Here is a 26133-nt window from a genome sequence, read left to right as displayed (position 1 = left end):
AAAACTAAGAGAAACTTCAGTCCTGGTGACCTCGTGGTCATCGTCGATGACACCGCCCCAAGGAACTCTTGGCTAATGGGGCGTGTGGTGGAGGCTTTGCCAGGGGCCAAAGGTCTTGTCCGGAGCGTCATGGTTAAGACTAAGACCAATATCTTACAGAGACCTATCAATAAACTCTGTCTGCTCCTTGAGGCGACGGAGTGACACACACACACACACACAGTGCTCCATCTTAGAATCACGTGCACCTCTGATTCGTTGATGTCGTACTCTTACATTCTTTGATGTCATACATTTTTGGATGTCAAACTCTTGACATTTTTCGAAGTTGAACACCTTTACACTTCAACTCAGACTGAGATCTATGGACTATTTTCCTATATGGTACCTTGTATATTTGTATATAGCTATAAACTGTAATAGTGCTCTGGTATAGAATGTTTTGTGTATTGGCTCTATGTTTGAATATTAAGTAATTGTTGTGCATTCAGTGCAGTCAACAATTAGGGGCCGGTATGTTAGAGCCGATTTGGACATATTTGTATAAAAGACCGAACATATGGAGCTCCATGTATATTTGTGTAAATATATTAAATATGAATGTAAATGATGAAATATTAGGTACGTACCTTTATGATATTTACCCGATTGAGATATATTAATTTGTTGTTAGTGTAACTCGGACATTTGGCCCCCCCTCTTGCCTGTTCATTGTATTGTGTTAATTTTGTTAGGATAAAGGCAGGAAGTTGGGCCTTCGGGAGAGGGAGTCCTTGCTAGACGCGGGAGCGGTATAGTTTTTTGACCATACAGACATACAGGTCATAATATGTATTTTCCATATCAAGTATTTTGTGCTTTAAGTTGATTGGAGACTCATTTATTTGTTAGATATAAGAAGAATAAACATTTTTGTTGCACCATATCCCTGGATGTCATGGAATGTTTGGCCGTTTGGAAACCTTGAGTGTGGACTGTATGCGTACCAAACAACCCCGCTTCAGGCTTGGGCAGTGGCTATGGTAAAGACGAAAGGAAGCCACTACAGTGTTCTTTGGATGCAACTCAGCATTCTTTGTCCTCCAAACACGACGAGTTGAGTTTTTACCAAAAAGTTATATTTTGGTTTCATCTGACCATATGACATTCTCCAATCTTCTTCTGGATCATCCAAATGCTCTCTAGCAAACTTCAGATGGGCCTGGACATGTACTGGCTTAAACAGGGGGACACGTCTGGCACTGCAGGATTTGAGTCCCTGGCGGCGTAGTGTGTTACTGATGGTAGGCTTTGTTACTTTGGTCCCAGCTCTCTGCAGGTCATTCACTAGGTCCCCCCGTGTGGTTCTGGGATTTTTGCTCACCGTTCTTGTGATCATTTTGACCCCACTGGGTGAGATCTTGCATGGAGCCCCAGATCGAGGGAGATTATCAGTGGTCTTGTATGTCTTCCATTTCCTAATAATTGCTCCCACAGTTGATTTCTTCAAACCAAGCTGCTTACCTATTGCAGATTCAGTCTTCCCAGCCTGGTGCAGATCTACAATGTAATTTTGTTTCTGGTGTCCTTTGACAGCTCTTTGGTCTTGGCTATAGTGGAGTTTGGAGTGTGACTGTTTGAGGTTGTGGACAGGTGTCTTTTTTATACTGATAACAAGTTCAAACAGGTGCCATTAATACAGGTAACGAGTGGAGGACAGAGGAGCCTCTTAAAGAAGTTACAGGTCTGTGAGAGCCAGAAATCTTGCTTGTTTGTAGGTGACCAAATATTTATTTTCCACCATAATTTGCAAATAAATTCATTAAAAAAAAATCTAGATTTTTTTTCTCCTAATTTTGTCTGTCATAGTTGAAGTGTACCTATTTCAGGCCTCTCATCTTTTTAAGTGGGAGAACTTGCACAATTGGTGGCTGACTAAATACTTTTTTTTGCCCCACTGTACATGGTTTGGAGCAGGGCCATAGCCAGGGTCTGAGAATGTTGAAGCTAATTTACTGTATTTCTATACAATTTAAAAACATTAAAATAACTATTTGAAGAACAGAAAAAACGAGCAAAAAAATAACCCAGGCTTTACCATCTTGGCTGTTGTAGCTTCATTCACCTCAGTCCATCTACAAACACAGCCTGGTAGCTATAGAATTAGCCACTACACTAACTCAGCACTGGGATTCTAAACTATAATTTAATATGGATCTATTTGCAGAGAAAGTATTTTAGTAACAAAAAATAAACTTATTTTCTACAGAAGAATTTTACAGCAAATTTCCTACAATTCTACACAAGTTGTGTAAAAAATAAATAACCCAGGTCTGAACTTCGGTTTCCTCATATGTAGCCACTACGGCCCTGGGGATTAAATGATGTTCCTGGGGGTGTTAGGACAGACATGCCATTTAGGATTAAGTTGCTCTCAGACACTGATCTACAGTCAGTTATATTTCCCCCTCCACTTGTTAAGGTTAGTATTCAAAGATTGAAAGCTCATTCTAGAGATGTGCCTAATGGCAACTTTTGGTCACTATTGGCCCCGACTGCTTTGGGTCACAAAGTGGTCTTTCTAGAGTCACTGTACTGCCACCTTTAGGCAGACATTGAAAAGTGATTCAAGGTGCATCCCAATAATTTCCATATACCAGTCATTTCATTGCAAAACTATAAAGGGAAATTAACAAGTGCACACCTCATGAGAAAGTAGATGTAATTGAGACACAGCCAGGGTAAACAGCATCTCAAGTGTTAGTTTATAAACGTTTGCTGAATCTTTGGGACATTTTTCCAAACCTCTAGCAAAAGCAAACAAAAAACTGTTCTTTCCAAAATTGTTTTTTTTGCATCAAAATGACACGCGTCATATGACTAGATCGGTCTACCAACCAACACACTGATGTGCTCAACACAAAGCACTGAATATCCCATCAGTAGGTTTATAACTTTAGCAGTTTCAGTGTTACTGTAGCTGGTTGTAAATATTGTTACAGTAATGGCTACCAACTCAAACACACAAATGCAATACAGTAACAAAAAACAGTCATTTATTTCCAAAATGCAGAATTTTTGAACACTTGTGTTTTGTATGTAACACTTTCCGTACCCAACAGGAGAAAACATGCAGTAAGATAAATGGTTTTCTATACAAAAACATTCTCATTCTTTCAAAGCCCTAAACACAAAGACAAAAAACACATGCAAAATGTAAGAAAAAAGACATTAGGCTGCATCCTGCCTCCTATTTTGGTCTGACCACAGCACCTCATCTACATCACAAGACATGTTCTCCCTGGCTAAACAGCACCTCATCTACATCACAAGCCATGTTCTCCCTGGCTAAACAGCACCTCATCTACATCACAAGACATGTTCTCCCTGGCTAAACAGCACCTCATCTACATCACAAGACATGTTCTCCCTGGCTAAACAGCACCTCATCTACATCACAAGCCATGTTCTCCCTGGCTAAACAGCACCTCATCTACATCACAAGCCATGTTCTCCCTGGCTAAACAGCACCTCATCTACATCACAAGCCATGTTCTCCTGGCTAAACAGCACCTCATCTACATCACAAGACATGTTCTCCCTGGCTAAACAGCACCTCATCTACATCACAAGCCATGTTCTCTCCTGGCTAAACAGCACCTCATCTACATCACAAGCCATGTTCTCCCTGGCTAAACAGCACCTCATCTACATCACAAGCCATGTTCTCCCTGGCTAAACAGCACCTCATCTACATCACAAGCCATGTTCTCCCTGGCTAAACAGCACCTCATCTACATCACAAGCCATGTTCTCCCTGGCTAAACAGCACCTCATCTACATCACAAGCCATGTTCTCCCTGGCTAAACAGCACCTCATCTACATCACAAGACATGTTCTCCCTGGCTAAACAGCACCTCATCTACATCACAAGCCATGTTCTCCTGGCTAAACAGCACCTCATCTACATCACAAGCCATGTTCTCCCTGGCTAAACAGCACCTCATCTACATCACAAGCCATGTTCTCCCTGGCTAAACAGCACCTCATCTACATCACAAGCCATGTTCTCCTGGCTAAACAGCACCTCATCTACATCACAAGCCATGTTCTCCCTGGCTAAACAGCACCTCATCTACATCACAAGCCATGTTCTCCCTGGCTAAACAGCACCTCATCTACATCACAAGCCATGTTCTCCCTGGCTAAACAGCACCTCATCTACATCACAAGCCATGTTCTCCCTGGCTAAACAGCAGGGAAATAATCTGCCGGAGTGAAGGCTCCAGCCGCCGAAAGCCCCAACATCAACTTCACCACATCCATCCTCCATTGCCTGGAGAAGAGGCATGCATGTGAGGGGATGGCGGTCATACACCTGCCATTGCCATGCCGAAAATAACTCTTCAATTGGGTTTAGGAATGGGGAATATGGTGGGCGGTATAGAACAATACATTCTGGGTGGTCGATGTACCAGTTGCGGACCAGAGCTGCCCAGTGGAAACTCAGTGTCCCTGATGACATCATACCAGGGCTGCTCTGGTCCACCCCTCTGCTCGGATGGAATGAGGATGTCATGTAGCGTGTCCAGGAATGTGATGAGGAGGGCAGTGTTGTAGGGTTGGCATGTTGATAAGGACGCCTTACTGGCTATCGGCTGTGCACATGGTGATATTCCCTCCACGCTGTCCAGGGACATTCACAATGGCCAATAACGTTCCGTCCCTTTCTCTTGGCTAGGTTGAAGCCAGCCTCAAGGTAAATATAAACGTGATGAATAGCAGCTGGAAATCCAGCGCCAAGACTGAAACAGAGCAGACAACATGTGGCAGACCCAGAGCAGTCAATATGGTGAGGCACAATACACAGGATTACAGTACTGTAATGTGTCTATACACTGCTGATAGGATATTAAATTCACAGTATAGTACTTGCACAATTTTAATAGCGCTGTTGTTTAACCCTCTGAGTTTCACTCAGATGGCTCCCTGTAAACCTGTTTCATCTGGATTCGGTTGCCCTGTAACACACGGTCCAATGTAGACAAGCCTGGTGAATGTTATTGAATATTGTGTTGTCTGCAATTATGTGGTTCTGGATTTCTCATAGTCTAATGGTGTTGTTTGCTATGTTCACACTAGCGGTCTCCTCATTCTGGTGTGAACAGCCGGTGTCTTCTACCATGGCCTGGCCGCCTCTCAGTTCTGCAGAAGATCCACAAATATGATATGATTGGTTACAGTAAGCTAAAATAATCTATTTGATTTCAATATGAAATTACTGTAACAATGGTCAACAATCACTGAGTAACAAAGGCCTACTGATGTGTCCGACTGTAGTATACATACATAAAGAGCATAGTGTAGATGGTAGGTAACTTACCGGTTCCCATTTCTGAATGTACGGAGGATAGATGCAACCGTATAGCGGCTCAGGTTGGGCTGAAGTTTCTGCTCAGCCTCCCTCATACTCAATCCATGGTTGAGGACATGGTCAACCAATGTGGCCCTGATCTCATCTGAGACAACTGTCCTTCCTCATCCTCGACGACGACGTCCTCCTCCTCTTACAGTTACTCTTCCTCCCACTTCTCCACCTCTCGCTCTTACTTCACCAATGACTTCCATTTTCCTCCAAAACAAAAAAAACGAATATGTGGCTTTTAATAGTGCTAAAACTCTGATTTCTAAGTGAACAATTCAGCAGCGAGTGTTTACATCTGTGAGGAGTGGGTGTTGCTAATTGCTGTATAGAGCTTGACATTGTGATTCGCGTTGCTTTCCAAAGGGACTAAAGAGATTTTAATTTTGAATGTTGTACCTAATGTAGAGAACTGTGTGTAGTGTTTTGCAAAAAGTGTGATTTGGAATTGAAAACTGTTTGCAAAGCAGGAATTGTGCTTGCAATTTTGCATACTTTTTTTTTTAGGGATTTGGTACATGAGTTTCAGGTTTTGGTGATTGCATTTCAAGTTCCAATTTTAGTGTGTAAGCAATTGGGAAAAACTGTAACTTGCTTAGTTAAACGTTAAATAAAATAAATGAAACAGTTTCAAATGCAATCCCACTAGATGTCCATAAGATGGCGCCAGAGCGTTTGAGATGGTAAATCACTTATAGGCCTACATTGATTTATTCTAAGGAAAGCTACGCTGTGAAGGAGGATAGAGGAAATGTATTGATTAATCAGTTTTATCCACTTGTACATGCTTTCGGTATGTGTTGGACTTGGCCTTCTGTGGTTAGAGAGAGCTAAGGCTCACGGCCAGTGGATAAAGTAACAGATTAAAGCTTCAGTATAATGTTCTAAATGACTAGTCCGAGGTCTGATTTGTTCATTCAATTATAAGGACTACCTTGTTTTTCCTTGGTTTTTCTGTATCCTGAATGTGGAGGGTTGAAGATAAAGGTTCTTTAATTGTCTGTTACTGAACATGCTTACAGTCCTGAGGCAAATACTTAATGATGTGTACTATGTAAAAGTACCAAGACTTCCCTAGTGCCACCGAAAACTCACATGTGTGCCACAGTGTTCTACAGGAGCACCATCGAGAGCATACTGTTGGGCTGCATCACAGCCTGATACGGCGACTCCACCACCGCAAACCGCAAGGCTCTTTAGAGGGTGGTACACTCAGCCGAATACACCAGGTGTCACAGAAAGGCCAGGAAGATAATCAGGGATCCCAGCCACCTGAGCCATGGCCCGTTCTCTCCGCTTCCAACAATAAGATGCAGGCAGTAGAGGAGGATCATGACAAAAACTGGAAGACTGGCCAATAGCTTCTACCCCCAGACTATCAGGCTGTCCCCCCCCCAACACTGTACATGTGACTATTAAACTTCTAATCTAATCTTTACAGTCACAATGTATCTTATATTACGCCATAATTATAGCAGCAGTTATGTCTGCTAAAAAGAAACTGCTCAGGACCATAAATTCTGGGTTTTAAATTGAAATATTTTAACTGAGATCGTAAATGTGTTTTATAGCAGGTTTGTTTCCTCGTAGATCAACCATCTATTTGCCACTTTGACGGCTAACAAGTTTCTTCATGCCCGTTTAAGAACTTCTTCTGGAACCGAGGGGCACAATAAGGAAAGTGAATATTGTTGTTTTGGGAAGCTGTAGAGCTATAGAAACAGACAAGTGCTTCGGCTCATAGCTGGATGGATGTTGTTTTCTAAATGACAAATATCTTTAAAAAACATGTTACTACAGGTAACTGCTGAAATAAAGGAAACACTTGAGTAAATGAGGAATACAAATATTGAAAGCAGGTGCTTCCACACAGGTGTGGTTCCTGAATTAAGCAATTAACATCCCATCAAGCTTAGGGTCATGTATAGACATTTCCAGTTGACCATTATTTTGGCTACCATGGCTAGTAGAAGGAATCTCAGTGACATCAACAAAACACCAAACATTCTGGCCTCTGTACTTCCTTTAGGCTCTCCTGTAACTCCATTGTTGACCACTTGGGGGCCACCTTCCTGTGTTGATTTGTGTTGCTTGTTTAATTTGCTAAATCCTGTAGAAGAAGAATTGTTTACATTCCAAAATGGTGAAAGTCACACTGTGGAGCTGGAGACTTTATCAAACTCCAGCCTTCTTTACCAAACTCCAGCCTTCTTTACCAAACTCCAGCCTTCTTTACCAAACTCCAGCCTTCTTTACCAAACTCCAGCCTTCTTTATCAAACTCCAGCCTTCTTTACCAAACTCCATCCTTCTTTACCAAACTCCATCCTTCTTTACCAAACTCCATCCTTCTTTACCAAACTCCATCCTTCTTTACCAAACTCCATCCTTCTTTACCAAACTCCATCCTTCTTTACCAAACTCCATCCTTCTTTACCAAACTCCATCCTTCTTTATCAAACTCCATCCTTCTTTATCAAACTCCATCTTCTTTATCAAACTCCAGCTTCTTTATCAAACTCCATCCTTCTTTATCAAACTCCATCCTTCTTTATCAAACTCCAGCTTCTTTATCAAACTCCAGCTTCTTTATCAAACTCCATCTTCTTTATCAAACTCCATCTTCTTTATCAAACTCCATCTTTAAAAAGAATCAAACTCCAACCTTTATCAAACTCCATCCTTCTTTACCAAACTCCATCCTTCTTTACCAAACTCCATCCTTCTTTACCAAACTCCAGCCTTCTTTACCAAACTCCATCCTTCTTTACCAAACTCCATCTTTAAAAAGAATCAAACTCCATCATTCTTGCATTTTGTAGAAGCATTGTTATGGGATCAATATCATGCCAAATTTATTTGCAAATGTAAGTCACCAATCTACAAATATGAATCACTTTCCACAAATGTAAATCACTAATCCATAATTGTAAATCACCTTCCACAAATGTAAATCACTAATCCATAAATGTAAATCACTTTCCACAATTGAAAATCGCTATCCAGAAATGCAATTTGCTATCCACAAACAAACACCTTTGTATTTGCAAATCGAGGGCCTTAAGTAAAATGACTGCCATAAAGATTTGCACATAGGAGAGAGAGGCACAAACATGACAGATTTTGTAAAGGTTTTCTTCCGTTGAAGGAGAGGAGGACCAAAATGCAGCGTGGTTCGTGTTCAACATCTTTAATATGGACGATAAACAAGAACACTACAAAATAACACATGTGAAAACCAAAACAGTCCTATTTGGTGCAGTGACAGAAGACAACCACCCATAAAACCCAACACAAAACAGGCTACCTAAATATGGTTCCCAATCAGAGACAATGACTAACACCTGCCTCTGATTGAGAACCATATCAGGCCAAACATAGAAATAGACAAACTAGACATACAACATAGAATGCCCAGTCAGCTCACGTCCTGACCAACACTAAAACAAAGAAAATACAAAAGAACTATGGTCAGAACATGACAGATTTGGCAAACCTGCAACTCCATATTTGGAAGCAATCACGCATAGAAAATAAGTTCTCAAGTGCATAAAGTGATTTGTATTCGTAGAAAAAAATTTGTACCCATAGAAAGCGATTTCTAAGCATCAATGGGAACTTTTTTTCTACGACTACAAATTGCTTTGTACCTTTAACTTTTTTCTATGTGTGAGAACTTCTTGTCTTTTTCTTGTCGTCAAATCCCTGACAAAAGTCAAATCAAAATCAAATCAAATCAAATCAAATTTTATTTGTCACATACACATGGTTAGCAGATGTTAATGCGAGTGTAGCGAAATGCTTGTGCTTCTAGTTCCGACAATGCAGTGATAACCAACAAGTAATCTAACTAACAATTCCAAAACTACTGTCTTATACACAGTGTAAGGGGATAAGGAACATGTACATAAGGATATATGAATGAGTGATGGTACAGAGCAGCATACAGTAGATGGTATTGAGTACAGTATATACATATGAGATGAGTGTGTAGACAAGTAAACAAAGTGGCATAGTTAAAGTGGCTAGTGATACATGTGTTACATAAGGATGCAGTCGATGATGTAGAGTACAGTATATACATATGCATATGAGATGAATAATGTAGGGTAAGTAACATTATATAAGGTAGCATTGTTTAAAGTGGCTAGTGATATATTTACATCATTTCCCATCAATTCCCATTATTAAAATGGCTGGAGTTGGGTCAGTGTCAATGACAGTGTGTTGGCAGCAGCCACTCAGTGTTAGTGGTGGCTGTTTAACAGTCTGATGGCCTTGAGATAGAAGCTGTTTTTCAGTCTCTCGGTCCCAGCTTTGATGCACCTGTACTGACCTCGCCTTCTGGATGATAGCGGGGTGAACAGGCAGTGGTTCGGGTGGTTGATGTCCTTGATGATCTTTATGGCCTTCCTGTAACAACGGGTGGTGTAGGTGTCCTGGAGGGCAGGTAGTTTGCCCCCGGTGATGCGTTGTGCAGTCCTCACTACCCTCTGGAGAGCCTTACGGTTGAGGGCGGAGCAGTTGCCGTACCAGGCGGTGATACAGCCCGCCAGGATGCTCTCGATTGTGCATCTGTAGAAGTTTGTGAGTGCTTTTGGTGACAAGCCGAATTTCTTCAGCCTCCTGAGGTTGAATAGGCGCTGCTGCGCCTTCTTCACGACGCTGTCAGTGTGAGTGGACCAATTCAGTTTGTCTGTGATGTGTATGCCGAGGAACTTAAAACTAGCTACCCTCTCCACTACTGTTCCATCGATGTGGATAGGGGGTGTTCCCTCTGCTGTTTCCTGAAGTCCACAATCATCTCCTTAGTTTTGTTGACGTTGAGTGTGAGGTTATTTTCCTGACACCACACTCCGAGGGCCCTCACCTCCTCCCTGTAGGCCGTCTCGTCGTTGTTGGTAATCAAGCCTACCACTGTTGTGTCGTCCGCAAACTTGATGATTGAGTTGGAGGCGTGCGTGGCCACGCAGTCGTGGGTGAACAGGGAGTACAGGAGAGGGCTCAGAACGCACCCTTGTGGGGCCCCGTGTTGAGGATCAGCGGGGAGGAGATGTTGTTGCCTACCCTCACCACCTGGGGGCGGCCCGTCAGGAAGTCCAGTACCCAGTTGCACAGGGCGGGGTCGAGACCCAGGGTCTCGAGCTTGATGATGAGCTTGGAGGGTACTATGGTGTTGAATGCCGAGCTGTAGTCGATGAACAGCATTCTCACATAGGTATTCCTCTTGTCCAGGTGGGTTAGGGCAGTGTGCAGTGTGGTTGAGATTGCATCGTCTGTGGACCTATTTGGGCGGTAAGCAAATTGGAGTGGGTCTAGGGTGTCAGGTAGGGTGGAGGTGATATGGTCCTTGACTAGTCTCTCAAAGCACTTCATGATGACGGAAGTGAGTGCTACGGGCGGTAGTCGTTTAGCTCAGTTACCTTAGCTTTCTTGGGAACAGGAACAATGGTGGCCCTCTTGAAGCATGTGGGAACAGCAGACTGGTATAGGGATTGATTGAATATGTCCGTAAACACACCGGCCAGCTGGTCTGCGCATGCTCTGAGGGTGCGGCTGGGGATGCCGTCTGGGCCTGCAGCCTTGCGAGGGTTAACACGTTTACATGTCTTACTCACCTCGGCTGCAGTGAAGGAGAGACCGCATGTTTCCGTTGCAGGCCGTGTCAGTGGCACTGTATTGTCCTCAAAGCGGGCAAAAAAGTTATTTAGTCTGCCTGGGAGCAAGACATCCTGGTCCGTGACTGGGCTGGATTTCATCTTGTAGTCCGTGATTGACTGTAGACCCTGCCACATGCCTCTTGTGTCTGAGCCATTGAATTGAGATTCCACTTTGTCTCTGTACTGACGCTTAGCTTGTTTAATAGCCTTACGGAGGGAATAGCTGCACTGTTTGTATTCAGTCATGTTGCCAGACACCTTGCCCTGATTAAAAGCAGTGGTTCGCGCTTTCAGTTTCACGCGAATGCTGCCATCAATCCACGGTTTCTGGTTAGGGAATGTTTTTATCGTTGCTATGGGAACGACATCTTCAACGCACGTTCTAATGAACTCGCACACCGAATCAGCGTATTCGTCAATATTCCCATCTGACGCAATACGAAACATGTCCCAGTCCACGTGATGGAAGCAGTCTTGGAGTGTAGAGTCAGCTTGGTCTGACCAGCGTTGGACAGACCTCAGCGTGGGAGCCTCTTGTTTTAATTTCTGCCTGTAGGCAGGGATCAGCAAAATGGAGTCGTGGTCAGCTTTCCCGAAAGGGGGGCGGGGCAGGGCCTTATATGCGTCGCGGAAGTTAGAGTAACAATGATCCAAGGTTTTACCACCCCTGGTTGCGCAATCGATATGCTGATAAAATTTAGGGAGTCTTGTTTTCAGATTGGCTTTGTTAAAATCCCCAGCTACAATGAATGCAGCCTCCGGATAAATGTTTTCCAGTTTGCAAAGAGTTAAATAAAGTTCGTTCAGAGCCATCGATGTGTCTGCTTGGGGGGGGATATATACGGCTGTGATTATAATCGAAGAGAATTCTCTTGGAAGATAATGCGGTCTACATTTGATTGTGAGGAATTCTAAATCAGGTGAACAGAAGGATCTGAGTTCCTGTATGTTTCCTTCATCACACCATGTCCCGTTAGTCATGAGGCATACGCCCCCGCCACTCTTCTTACCAGAGAGATGTTTGTTTCTGTCGGCGCGATGCGTGGAGAAACCCGTTGGCTGCACCGCCCTGGATAGCGTTTTCCCAGTAAGCCATGTCAGGTGACCTAAACGCTTCCAAATATGGAGTTGCAGGTTTGCCAAATCTGTCATGTTTGCGCAAATCTTTATGGCAGTCATTTTACTTAAGAACCTCAATTTACAAATAGAAATCAAAAGGTGTTGTTTGTGGATAGTGAAATGCATTTGTGGATGGCGATTTACATTTGTGGATTGGTGATTTACAAATACATTTGGCATGATATTGATCCCTTACATTGTCTGAAAGTAAAATTATTTATTTTATTTGGCATTCAATTCATGATGATATTTTGTAAGGATGATCGTTTTAATGAGATTTATGGATCTTTTTGATAGCCACATGGATATCTGTTCAGTGCATTCGATCTTGTCATGTTTTGGGTAGTTATTTACATCCAATTTAATGCATAATGCTGCATATTTCTGTGTTCATGAACATGTATACAAATACATGCTGTGTTATTATTGAGAATTAAGCCTAGTATTCAGCTAGCATAGAATAAGTCATACTCATTGTTCTTTTCTTTCTATTTTTCAGTTTTACTCATTTCAGTCACTAGTACTGTACCTGCGAAGAGGTGGCAATAAATCATTCTTCAACACTCCAGTAGCCGTACCAGATGTATCTGTCTGCTGAACTTAAGAAGGGGACTCTTTAGCGAGAGCAGAACAGTAAAAAGACACTCAACAATGATTGCATCCTCTAGAGGACATGATATCCAGTCCGCTCTACTCTTTTACACACGTCCAAAGCAAATGTCAGCTTTGGAACGTCTTGACGACCTTGCAACCAGGTCAGAGTGTTTTCTTCATCTAAGTCATCAAGATGTCAGCTTCGGAATGTAAGGGCCTTGCAACCAGGTCAGAGGTCAGAGTGTTCTCTTCATCTAAGTCATCATGATGTCAGCTTCGGAACGTAAGGGTCTTGCAACCAGGTCAGAGGTCAGAGTGTTCTCTTCATCTAAGTCATCAAGATGTCAGCTTCGGAATGTAAGGGCCTTGCAACCAGGTCAGAGGTCAGAGTGTTCTCTTCATCTAAGTCATCAAGATGTCAGCTTCGGAACGTAAGGGTCTTGCAACCAGGTCAGAGTGTTCTCTTCATCTAAGTCATCAAGATGTCAGCTAGAGGTGAAGATGAAGAAAGCCCAGCTTAAAGTGGAGGAGACCCATAAGGAGGCCACATTAGAGGCTCTTCAGCATGAAAAGGAGGCAGAGGCAGCCTTAGATGAGGCTAATGTGTTTGAGGCAGCAGCGGATGCAGAATACCAAATTATGGACTTTATTGTCCTATTCCTCCAATAGAGTTTCAGACATTTTAAGTTTATTTCCAAAACACTATATCCACATATTTTTCACATTTGTGTTTTTTCATCAGAAATGATTTATTCCCCCGCTTTTCGTGATATCCAATTGGTAGTTACAGTCTTGAACCATCACTGCAACTCCCATACTGACCACGGAGAGGAGGAAGTCGCGAGTCCTCCAAAACACGACCTGCCAAGCCACACTGCTCACTTAACCCAGAAGTCAGCCACACATATGTGTCAGTGGAAACACTGTACACCTAGCGACCGCATCAGTGTGCATGTGCCCAGCCCACCACACAAGTTGCTAGATGGGCACGGACTTCCCTGCTGGCCAAAGTCTCCTCTGAACCCAGACAATGCTGGGCCAATTGTGCGCCGTCTCATGGGTCTCCCAGTCGTGGACAACTGCATCACAGCCTGAGATTGAACTAGGATCTGTAGTGATGCAGTTAGCACTGCCATGCCTTAGACCACTGCACCACTCGGGAGGCCAGAAATGATTTCTTATGTGTACCTTCATGTGTGTGTAAAATATAACTGTTTTCAGATTTTTTATTATTAGATTTTAGATGTGTATGATTTTAAAGTGTAATTTTTTGCAAAACTCGATCTATTATTTAGCTGGAATGTAATGTTCGTCTCCTGTATATTTGACTGTGATATGTGGGCGTCTCACCTAGCGACCTTAAGATGAATGCACTTACTGTAAGTCACTCTGGATAAGAGCATCTGATAAATGTCCAGTGTCAATGTTTTACATACAAATCTCATACACACAAAAAAAATGAGGTTTTCTCAAGGGTTCTTTGGGAAGGGTGATGGTTTAATGTGGAGCCATGCTCATCCAAATAACACTTTGAGTCCTCCAATGATTCTTTGCTGTTAAAAACCCATGTTATTTCATATTTTAGTGATGATTAAAATGTAGGGGTGGCGGCTCATTCCAATATTTAGTGGCGTGGTTCGGTCACTGCTGTTTTTGTGCAACAGTGAGTGACAGTGTCAATCCAGTTCATTTGATCTGTTGTGTTTATGCTCTGAGATGTCACTTATGACAATGCCCAGTGACGGTGTCTTGTGAAAGACTTACGTCTTGTGCCAATTGAGAACGGTTGACTTAGTCAGTAGTTCTTAATTCTCTTCTCAGGGAATCCAAACCATTCCAGGGTTAGCACACCTGATTCAACTTGTTAATAAACACAACAGTAGAAATATGGAATTTTAACAATATAATATCGCTATTAAACCAGAATAAAAAACCCTGTATGTTCTATAAAGAACCTTTGAGATTCAGAATGGTTCTATAAAGGACTGTTGAGATTGAGAATGGTTCTGTAAAGAACCTTTGAGATTAAGAATGGTTCTGTAAAGGACTGTTGAGATTGAGAATGGTTCTGTAAAGAACCTTTGAGATTAAGAATGGTTCTATAAAGGACTGTTGAGATTGAGAATGGTTCTGTAAAGAACCTTTGAGATTCAGAATGGTTCTATAAAGGACTGTTGAGATTGAGAATGGTTCTGTAAAGAACCTTTGAGATTAAGAATGGTTCTGTAAAGAACCTTTGAGATTAAGAATGGTTCTGTAAAGAACTGTTGAGATTGAGAATGGTTCTGTAAAGAACCTGTTATGCAGGTGAATGAGGACCCAAAAGCGACTTGGCGAAAACAGAGTCTTTAATCCAGTAAAGTAAAATACAATCAAAAAACACAACTTCCACTCGTAATGACGAGAACCGACTGGAGACTCGATCTTGAACAGCAGGTAGCCTCGGGAAGGCACTTGAACCTAGCAGACTCAGACACCTGCTCACCACGCAGCATCTGAGGGAAACACGACACGACTGGGCGATACACAAACACAGCACGGTGACCAATACATACAAGGATCCGACAGGACAGGAACGGAACACAAAGGAAGAAATAGGGACTCTAATCAGGGGAAAGGATCGGGAACAGGTGTGGGAAGACTAAATGATTGATTAGGGAATAGGAACAGCTGGGAGCAGGAACGGAACGATAGAGAGAAGAGAGAGCGAGAGAGTGAGAGAGGGAGGGGGAGAGAGAGGGATAGAAAGAGGGAACGAACCTAATAAGACCAGCAGGGGGAAACGAACAGAAGGGAAAGCATAATGACAAGACAATATATGACAAAACATGACAGTACCCCCCCACTCACCGAGCGCCTCCTGGCGCTCTCGAGGAGGAACACTGGCGGCAACGGAGGAAATCATAGATCAAACGGTCCAGCACGTCCCGAGAAAGAACCCAACTCCTCTCCTCAGGACCGTAACGAAAAAAAAACGATAAAAAGGGAAACTAGGGTACTACTCTAAAAAAAAAATGAGACACGGGTAGAGAACTGAAAACTTTAGAGCAAACAGGACCAAACAGGCCAGGAGAGTAACAACTAGGGACAGACTGAGACACAGCAAGGGCAGGAACAAGAACAGGAGAGATGCGATGGCAGGGAACAGACTGAGACCCAGCAAGACCAGGAGCAGAAGCAGAAAAATACGCACAAGGGTGGACCCCATCGTCAGTATCGGAGCGCTGGGACAGAATGGCTCCCACGCCCACCCCGACGCGTCAACCTCAACAATAAACTGTTTAGTGACGTCAGGTGCAACAAGGATAGGAGCGGAAGCAAAACGCTTCTTAAAGAGATCAGAACAACAATCATACGACCGGTGAGGAGGAAGGGAGTTGGTTCTGGACCGACTGAAGACCGTGCGCAGACCATGATATTCCTCCGGCACTCCTGTCAAATCACCAGGTTCCTCCTGAGAAGAGGGGACAGAACAAACAGGAGAAATAGCAGACATTAAACACTTCACATGAAAAGAAACGCTCCAGGAAAGGACAGAACCACTAGACCAATCAAAAGAAGGATTATGACACACTAGCCAGGGATGACCCAAAACAACAGGTGTAAAAGGTGAACAAAAAATCAAAAAAGAAATGGTCTCACTATGGTTACCAGATACAGTGAGGGTTAAAGGTAGTGTTTCATATAATATACTGGGGAGAGGACTACCATCCAAGGCAGACATGACCGTGGGCTCCCCTAACTGTCTGAGAGGAATGTCATGTTCCCGCGCCCAGGCTTCGTCCATAAAACAGCCCTCTGCCCCAGAGTCTATTAATGCACTGCAGGATGCTGCCGATCCGGTCCAGCGTAGATGGACCGGTAAAGTAGTACATGTACTTGACGGAGAGGACCGTCTAGTAGCGCTTATCAGTCGCCCTCCGCTTACTGATGAGCTCTGGCCTTTAACTGGACATGACATGACAAAATGACCAGCGGAACCGCAATAGAGACAGAGGCGGTTGGTGATTCTCCGTTCCCTCTCCTTAGCCGAGATGCGAATACCCCCAGCTGCATGGGCTCAACACCTGAGTCAGTGGGGAAAGACGGTAGTGTCGGAGAGAGGGGAGACACAGTTAACGCGAGCTCTCTTCTATGAGCTCGGTGACGAAGATCTACCCGTCGTTCAATGCGAATAGCGAGTTCAATCAAAGAATCCACGCTGGATGGAACCTCCCGAGAGAGAATCTCATCCTTAACCTTAGCGTGGAGTCCCTCCAGAAAACGAGCGAGCAACGCCTGCTCGTTCCAGTTACTGGAGGCAGCAAGAGTGCGAAACTCTATTGAGTAATCCGTTATGGATCGATTACCTTGACATAGGGAAGACAGGGACCAGGAAGCTTCTTTCCCAAAAACTGAGCGATCAAAACCCTTATCATCTCCTCTTTAAAGTTCAGATAATTGTTAGTACACTCAGCGCTTGCCTCCCAGATAGCTGTGCCCCACTGCCGAGCCCGACCAGTAAGGAGTGATATGACGTAGGCAATCCGAGCTCTCTCTCTTGAGTATGTGTTGGGTTGGAGAGAGAACACGATATCACACTGGGTGAGAAAGGAGCGGCACTCAGTGGGCTGCCCAGAATAACAAGGTGGGTTATTAACCCTAGGTTCCGGAGGCTCGGAAGAACCGGAAGTAGCTGGTGACACGAGACGAAGACTCTGATACTGTCTTGAGAGGTCGGAGACCTGAGCGGCCAGGGTCTCAACGGCATGCCGAGCAGCAGACAATTCCTGCTCGTGTCTGCCGAGCATCGCTCCCTGGAACTCGAGAGTAGAGTAGAGAGAATCCATAGTCGCTGGGTCCATTCTTGGTCGGATCCTTCTGTTATGCAGGTGAATGAGGACCCAAAAGCGACTTGGCGAAAACAGAGTCTTTAATCCAGTAAAGTAAAATACAATCAAAAAACACAACTTCCACTCGTAATGACGAGAACCGACTGGAGACTCGATCTTGAACAGCAGGTAGCCTCGGGAAGGCACTTGAACCTAGCAGACTCAGACACCTGCTCACCACGCAGCATCTGAGGGAAACACGACACGACTGGGCGATACACAAACACAGCACGGTGACCAATACATACAAGGATCCGACAGGACAGGAACGGAACACAAAGGAAGAAATAGGGACTCTAATCAGGGGAAAGGATCGGGAACAGGTGTGGGAAGACTAAATGATTGATTAGGGGAATAGGAACAGCTGGGAGCAGGAACGGAACGATAGAGAGAAGAGAGAGCGAGAGAGTGAGAGAGGGAGGGGGAGAGAGAGGGATAGAAAGAGGGAACGAACCTAATAAGACCAGCAGGGGGAAACGAACAGAAGGGAAAGCATAATGACAAGACAATATATGACAAAACATGACAGAACCGTTGAGATTGAGAATGGTTCTATAAAGAACCAATAAAAAGGGTCCTATATAGCCTGGGTAGTTTGAGCCCTGAATGCTGATTGGCTGACAGCCGTGGTATATCAGACCGGATACCACGGGCATTTATTTTTAATGCTCTAATTACTTTGGTAACCAGTTTATAATAGCAATACGGCACCTCAGGGGTTGGTGGTATATGGCCAATATACGACGGTTAAGGGTTGTGTCCAGGCACTCCACAATGCGTCCTGCCTAAGAACAGCCCTTAGCCGTGGTATATTGGCCATATACCACAAAACCCAGAGGTGCCTTATTGCTATTATAAACTGGTTATTTCTAGTTTGACGAGCTGTTTTCAGCAACGGATATTTTTTTATCCAGTTGTCATATTGTCAGGTTTACTAGCAACAAACTATTGAGCTAGCTTCTAGCTTGGTGTTTGATATGCAATGTGATCTCCTCGTAATGAACAGTCAGTGTTGACGAGTGTCCTGACGAGAAGGCAAACTTTTCTAGTTATACCAGGCAAATCAGCTCATTGTTATGGATATATCCACATTTTTAAATTTATTTTTATTTTACTAGGCATGTCAGTTAAGAACAAATTCTTATTTTCAATGACGGCCTAGGAACAGCGGGTTAACTGCCTGTTCAGGGGCAGAACGACAGATGTGTGCCTTGTCAGCTCGGGGATTCGAACTTGCTACCTTTCGGTTACTAGTCCAATGCTCTAACCACTAGGCTACCCTGACGCCCCTAATTAACGTCAATAGCAGTGGAGGTTGCTAAGGGGAGAACGGCCTAAAATAATGGCTGGAACAGAACGAATGGAATGGCATCACACACATGGAAACCACGTGTTTGATGTATTTGATACCATTCCATCTATTCCACTTCAGCCATTACCATGAGCCCATCCTCCCCAATAGATGTGCCACCAACCTCCTGTGGTCATTAGAAAACAGTTACTTTGCTGGCTGCAGAACAAACGACTGGGTCGCGTCTCTAGCCACCAAAAGATATGAAAGTATGAATGTATAAACTTAAAAAATAAATTAGTAACAAAAAAAATAGGATTTATATCAGTAAATGTGTTCTTTCATATTGTTTTGTTTTTGGCAGCTGGGCTATAATTGGGAAAAACAGAGTAAACAAACGTAATGAGGGAAGAGGTTGTGACTATGTAGCTAGTTGGCTAGTTAGCAGCAAACAAGGGATAAGAACGTTGCCACTGAGCATGGCAATGGAACATAAAGAAGGAACCACTGGGTCACGTCTCTAGCACTCAAAAGAAAGTATGGATTTACTCATAAACATGACATTTTTCTACCGGTAAATGTGTGCTTTCCTATTGTTTTCTTTGGCAACTAATATAACTGGGATAAATTCCTCCTTTCTGTGCATTACCTTGGACATATTTGTGTTGTCCATTATTTCCAATGTAGTGTTTATCCCTTACTGATAGAACCCTTGGAAATGGTTATTTAAGGCACCATACAGGTTCCATTTAGAACCTTATGACCATGGTTATTCATAGAACCTTCAAAAAAAGGTTCCATATAGCACCAAAAAGGGTTCTGCTATGGTTACAAGCCAAAGAACCATTATTTGGCACAAGAAAGAACCATTTATTTTTTTGTGTGTTACTGTAATGGGTTATTAAATGTCAATGTTACAAATGTATCATTTGTACATTTCTTTAAAAAAAAGTAGTTATTTGTTACATTTAACTTTGATTTAATGTAAAACCTAGCAGTACTACTTATTTCTTTGACTGTGAGGCGGATACATGTGCAGTATAAAGCATTTAGCAAAAAAATATGATTATTTGTTTCTCTGAAACAAGTCAAGGAGGAAAGGAGAGAAGAAGAGAGCAGAGAATAGATATGGAGAAGGGGAGAGACCAACATGTAGAAGAGAGAGAAAAAAAAGGAGAGGAGAGAGGGAGGGAGAGGAGAGAGGGAGGGAGAGAGAGAGGGAGGGAGGGAGAGAGAGAGAGAGAGGGAGGGAGGGAGAGGAGAGAGGGAGGGAGAGGAGAGAGAGAGGGAGAGGAGAGAGGAAGGGAGAGGAGAGCGGGAGGGAGAGGAGAGAGAGAGAGGGAGGGAGAGGAGAGAGGGAGGGAGGGAGAAGAGAGAGGGAGGGAGAGGAGAGGGAGAGGAGAGAGGGAGGGAGAGGAGAGAGGGAGGGAGAGGAGAGAGGGAGGGAGAGGAGAGAGAGAGAGGGAGGGAGAGGGAGGAGAGAGGGAGGGGGAGGGAGAGAGAGAGAGAGGGAGGAGAGGAGAGAGAGAGGGAGGGAGAGGAGAGAGGGAGAGGAGAGAGGGAGAGGGAGAGAGAGAGGGAGGGAGAGGAGAGAGAGGGAGGGAGAGGAGGGAGGGAGGGAGAGGAGGGAGTGAGAGGAGAGAGGGAGGGAGAGGAGGGAGGGAGAGGAGAAATGGAGGGAGAGGAGAGGAGAGAGGGAGAGGAGAAAGGGAGGGAGAGGAGAGAGGGAGGGAGAGGAGAGAGGGGAGAGAGGGAGGGAGAGGAGAGATGGAGGGAGAGGAGAGATGGAGGGAGAGGAGAGATGGAGGGAGATGAGAGAGGAAGGGAGATGAGAAATGGAGGGAGAGGAGAGGAGAGAGGGAGAGGAGAGAGGGAGGGAGAGGAGAGAGGGAGGGAGAGGAGAGAGATGAGAGATGGAGGGAGATGAGAGAGGAAGGGAGAGGATGGAGGGAGAGGAGAAATGGAGGGAGAGGAGAAATGGAGGGAGAGGAGAGGGGAGAGGGAGAGGAGAAAGGGAGGGAGAGAGGGAGGGAGAGGAGAGAGGGAGAGAGGGAGGGAGAGGAGAGATGGAGGGAGAGGAGAGATGGAGGGAGAGGAGAGAGGAAGGGAGAGGATGGAGGGAGAGGAGGGAGGGAGGGAGAGGAGGGAGGGAGAGGGGAGAGGAGAGGAGGGAGGGAGAGATGGAGGGAGAGAGAGGAGGGAGAGGAGAGGAGAGAGGGAGAGGAGAAAGGGAGGGAGAGGAGAAAGGGAGGGAGAGGAGAGAGGGAGGGAGAGGAGGAGAGGGAGGGAGGGAGAGGAGAGAGGGAGGGAGAGGAGAGATGGAGGGAGAGGAGAGATGGAGGGAGAGGAGAGATGGAGGAGAGAGGGAGGGAGAGGAGAGATGGAGGGAGAGGAGAGAGGGAGGGAGAGAGGGAGGGAGAGGAGAGATGGAGGGAGAGGAGAGGAGGGAGGGAGAGGAGAGAGGGAGGGAGAGGAGAGATGGAGGGAGAGGAGAGATGGAGGGAGAGGAGAGAGAGGAGAGAGGGAGGGGAGTACAGTAGATAAGAACTCTGTATGTATTGTATGATGGACAGTAGAAGCTGGGTGAAGGCTTTAAATAATGTGATCTGAGAGCAGTGTGTCCCTATAGCATTGTAATTACAGCAGAGCACTGCAATTAGTGAAATTATATATACAGTACATGCTCCCTGTGCACTCTTATAATAATCACACACACTCTAACTCTACACTTTACTCAAGGTCTTCAGAGGCTGAGAAAACACAATACTGCGGCAAGTCTCTCACTGAAATTCTTTCGTCAGTGTATGCTTTTGTTCTTGTTCTTGTTCTTGTTCTTGTTCTGTCTGTCTGTCTGTCTGTCTGTCCGTCCGTCCGTCCGTCCGCCCGCCCGCCCGTCCGTGTGTCCGTGTCTGTCTACGGTGTGTGTGTGTGCCATACTGGGCATGTATGTTGATGCGTTTGTGAGTGTGTCTGAATTCAGACTAATACCAGCATGCAATGATCCGATTGAGAGAGTAAACTGGGTGTAATTCCTCTGGAACGAGGCGTAGCTAACAGAGAACAAACACCATATCTGAATAATTCAACTAGAATAGGGACCTCCTAACCAGGCCACACTACTGTTACATAACAGATAGAGGATACCATGGTCAATGAAGGAGACAGATATGAAAACTCAGGCACGCAGTAACATGCAAATGTCAAGGACAAAGTCACGCTGCTTGCTTAGTGGTTACTGCTTTCCCCCGATCGGCTCATACAGTCTCGAACTCAGAACCTCTGCCTTGCAACCCCACATGACCGGCATCCTGAAGCATTCCAACCCATTGCACTTTTGAAAAGACCTTCAATGGCACAAGGGGCGATACCTCAGGGTGAGGAGTGAGTTTCACACCATCTTTAATATATCACCTTTTACACAAACAAGCACACACCTTCCCTCAGCTACTCATACATATTTCACAGATAGTGGAAACCTAATCACGCATGTGTGCTGATGAGAGTGGAAGTGTGTGTGTGTGTGTGTGTGTGTGTGTGTGTGTGTGTGTGTGTGTGTGTGTGTGGAGAGGAGAGGAGAGGAGAGTGTGGGTCTCCTGAGAAGATTCAAACAACCCTGTGGGATGAGAGGACCTAGCACTGATGTCTGTTAAACACGCAAACCGTGGCAGGGGTTACACACACATGCACACAGACACACATGCACACACACATACTGAAACACAATAACAGTTTATTCAGTGACCTTTTGAGGTTTTCACAGGAGATCGCTCTCAGTGCAAAGGAGGCTCACACACACACACACACACACACACACACACACACACACACACACACACACACACACACACACACACACACACACACACACACACACACACACACACACACACACACACACACACACACACACACACACACACACACACACACACACACAGGTAGTGGCTGAATAGGTATCTGAGTTTAGTAAATCTGATCTAAAATACATGTCAGTGAATGATACAGTTTGGTGAAGGAGACAGAGAATCCTCACATGAATTAACAGAATAAAATATATGATTAAATGGCACATTTCCTTCAGAAAAACATCAGTAAGCTATTGCACGCTTGCTGTCACACCCTGATCAGTTTTACTTGTCTTTGTGCTTGTCTCCACCCCTCTCCAGGTGTCGCCCATCTTCCCCAGTATCCCCTGTCCATTTATTCATGTGTTCTCTGTTTGTTTGTAGCCAGGTCGTTTTGTCTTGTCAGGTCTTACCAGCATGCTTTCCCAACCTCTGCCTGCCCTGACAGCGAGCCTGCCTGCTGTTCTGTACCTTACTGACTCTGACCAGATTACGGACCTCTGCCTGCCCTGACAGCGAGCCTGCCTGCTGTTCTGTACGTTACTGACTCTGACCTGGATTACGGACCTCTGCCTGCCCTGACAGTGAGCCTGCTTGCTGTTCTGTACCTTACTGACTCTGACCAGATTACGGACCTCTGCCTGCCTTTGACCTGTCTTTTGCCTGCCCCCTGTTTGGTCAATAAACATCTGTGATTCTAGCTGTCTGGATCTGGGTCATATCCTTGAGTTCTGATACTTTCTCAACCTCCAGTAGGTTCAATGACCACACTTACTTGCAAGATCATCAAGTGAATTTAATCTTGCAATCTAGCTCGTGTTTTGGTTCATTAGCTTGTCAGCTAGCTAGCATTGGCAAGTGGATAACTTTCTAGTTCAAATTAGGCAGAACTGACAAAGATATGAATATTACAAACTTGGATTAATCATTTCAGGAACATTAAGACATTAGGACACAATTGCAAAACGACTTTGAAATGGAATAAAATGTATCCCAATCTACAGAAAGCCTACAGGTGTATTGTGGTCCACTACTATTATGCTCAGGGTTAGATATCCCCATTGACTGGGGGTTCATTGATATAGACGTTTCAGTTACTATTGGGATGTCCAGTCCCCCTATAATTAGAACCCTACCTGTGCTCTAACTTTGCATACTTTGAATTTACCCAACCATGTATTTCAGCATCCATGTCCTCATCTTCTTACCTGTAAACACTGCATACGGCATGCAGGGCGAAACCCAAGCATGTCACAAACACACGTTCCTGCATTTGGCCATCACGTCCTATATGGTGCGTACATACAGTACACCATGGAGATCCTTATAAAGGACTAATGGCTAATTCTCTGTCATACACGTTCTGCTACTGGACCACCATTGCTATTGCTTTGTAGAACACTAGTTAGACCACTAATAATGTTGTGTAGTTGCATGAACGGTGTGTGTCAAGATTATGATAACTAACCCTGTACTCTTTCATCTGCGTTGTGACGGTAGAGATATTGTTGAAAATAGGTGTATTGTGTGAACAACAAAGGGCTCATAACATCCACAATATATTCGTAAATGATGTGTCTCTAAGTAATTTTTTCCTGCATGTTTATGACTATGTACTGAGAATGAAATGCAATCAGCAACATAAGCTTCCTCCTGTACCTCTCTGCAGTACAGATTCTCACTGGCAATAGACACAGCAACACATAGTTGAAGATGACATTAGATTGTGAAGTTATCCCTAAATGCTTATGACAAACTTTCTCCAGAACCAGCCATCGTCAGTGTTTTGGCTAATATTTTGAACGCTGGCCTAAAGGTGGCACGTGTTGTTGATTATCGTTGCCTAGACAAGGTCACATTCACCTGGAGGTATCTGGATGTACCAGCACCACTGTATCACAGATAACAAGGAGCGTCTTTGGCTGTATGCTAGCTAGCTGTATGTGAATAAACCACTCTTAGATGGCATCTGTGATGATTTCTATAGTGGGTTTGCCTGGCAGGACGTCACGGTGTTGCAGACATAGCCTCCAGCCCTGCTACCCATCCAGCTCTGGCTGTAGCTCCCTCATGACCCAGGGCTCATTATGGTCGTTGTAGGATATGAAGGTGTCATACTGACTAACTTGAGGCTCCCGAGTGGCCCAGCAGTCTAAGGCACTGCAACTCAGTGCTAGAGGTGGCACTACAGACCATGGTTCAATTCCAGGCTGTATCACAACCGTCCGGGATTGGGAGTCCCACAGGGCGGCACACAATTGGCCCAGGGTTGTCCGGGCTGGGGTAGGCCGTCATTGTAAATAAGAATTTGTTTTCAACTGACTTTCCTAGTTAAATACAAAAAGATCAAAGCTGCATGCCTGTTTCTCTGTTTGGTGTCGTAGAGATAAGTCAGGAAGAGTTACTCGGTATAGTCCACTTGCCATCTCAGAACTTACGTTTGGATTTTGTTTATCACCCACTGAATGAACCAAGCATGGCTGCAGTCACAATTAAACAAGTTATTATTCAGGTCCATGTAACTCAAAGAAGGGAGAGAATGCATCAATATCTCATTGATAGCTGTAAGTTCGTTATTTCTTACTTGCAAGTGAGACGCTGGCAATAATTGGCTCATATAAGGAAATCTAACGACTCGTGTGGAGGTTTTAACAGTAAGATTTTCCTGAGTTCTAGGATTGGGTAACACAGCTCTGGAGTGAGAGTTGTGAATAGATTGCTGCTGATGTCAAGGTACATCAACTGGGGCGTGTAAATGAATGTGTCTGGGTGCAGAGATTTAATACTGACATTCCCTAACCATATTGTTAATAAAGACTTCACCTTCAAGACAGCTTGATAGTAGATTATGCATTCCTTCCGGTCACTGGCTGTAGATTTTCAGATATTCGAGAGATGACAAGTGAAAGAATGGTGGAGCGTTTAGCGAGGGTTCATCCATTTTACAGTTCTCTAATTGCTCCTGAAGGGATTTTATTTCCATACAGAATGAGATCTGTAAGGTTGACCAAGGCCCTGTCATTCATACTGGTAAAATGATTGTCAACTAAATCCAAATAGTTGAGTGATTAAAAGATTACAGTCTTCTTTCCCAATGGAGTTTGGTTTATTTCCTCCAATCCCCAAGATCTCTAGTTTTTCCAAACCATTTTTGAAAGCACTATTCATGGTCAGGATACTATCTTCTACCAGTTTAAGGACCGTTAATCCTGGAAGACATATTTTTCTAGATTATGAATTGTATTACTGTAAGTAGTTTGTTTTGCCAATATCTCGTTTGTTGTCATGTTAAGGTTTCTTTTTTTCAAATACAGGATAGTGTGTGTGTGGGGGTGGGGGTGGGGGGGGGGTG

The 26133-nt window shown here is 44.3% G+C and overlaps 1 pseudogene; it reads right to left on the bottom strand.

The window, feature by feature from the left end:
• Window positions 1–6514: 6514 nt before the first annotated feature.
• On the bottom strand, window positions 6515–25722 carry LOC124039039 (annotated as a pseudogene).
• Between the last annotated feature and the right edge of the window lie 411 nt (window positions 25723–26133).

This window comes from Oncorhynchus gorbuscha, linkage group LG07 (assembly GCF_021184085.1).
Source record: "Oncorhynchus gorbuscha isolate QuinsamMale2020 ecotype Even-year linkage group LG07, OgorEven_v1.0, whole genome shotgun sequence".
Classification (NCBI taxonomy): domain Eukaryota; kingdom Metazoa; phylum Chordata; class Actinopteri; order Salmoniformes; family Salmonidae; genus Oncorhynchus; species Oncorhynchus gorbuscha.
Note: the sequence above shows the minus strand (reverse complement) of the source record. Positions and strands in the feature narration are given on the sequence as shown.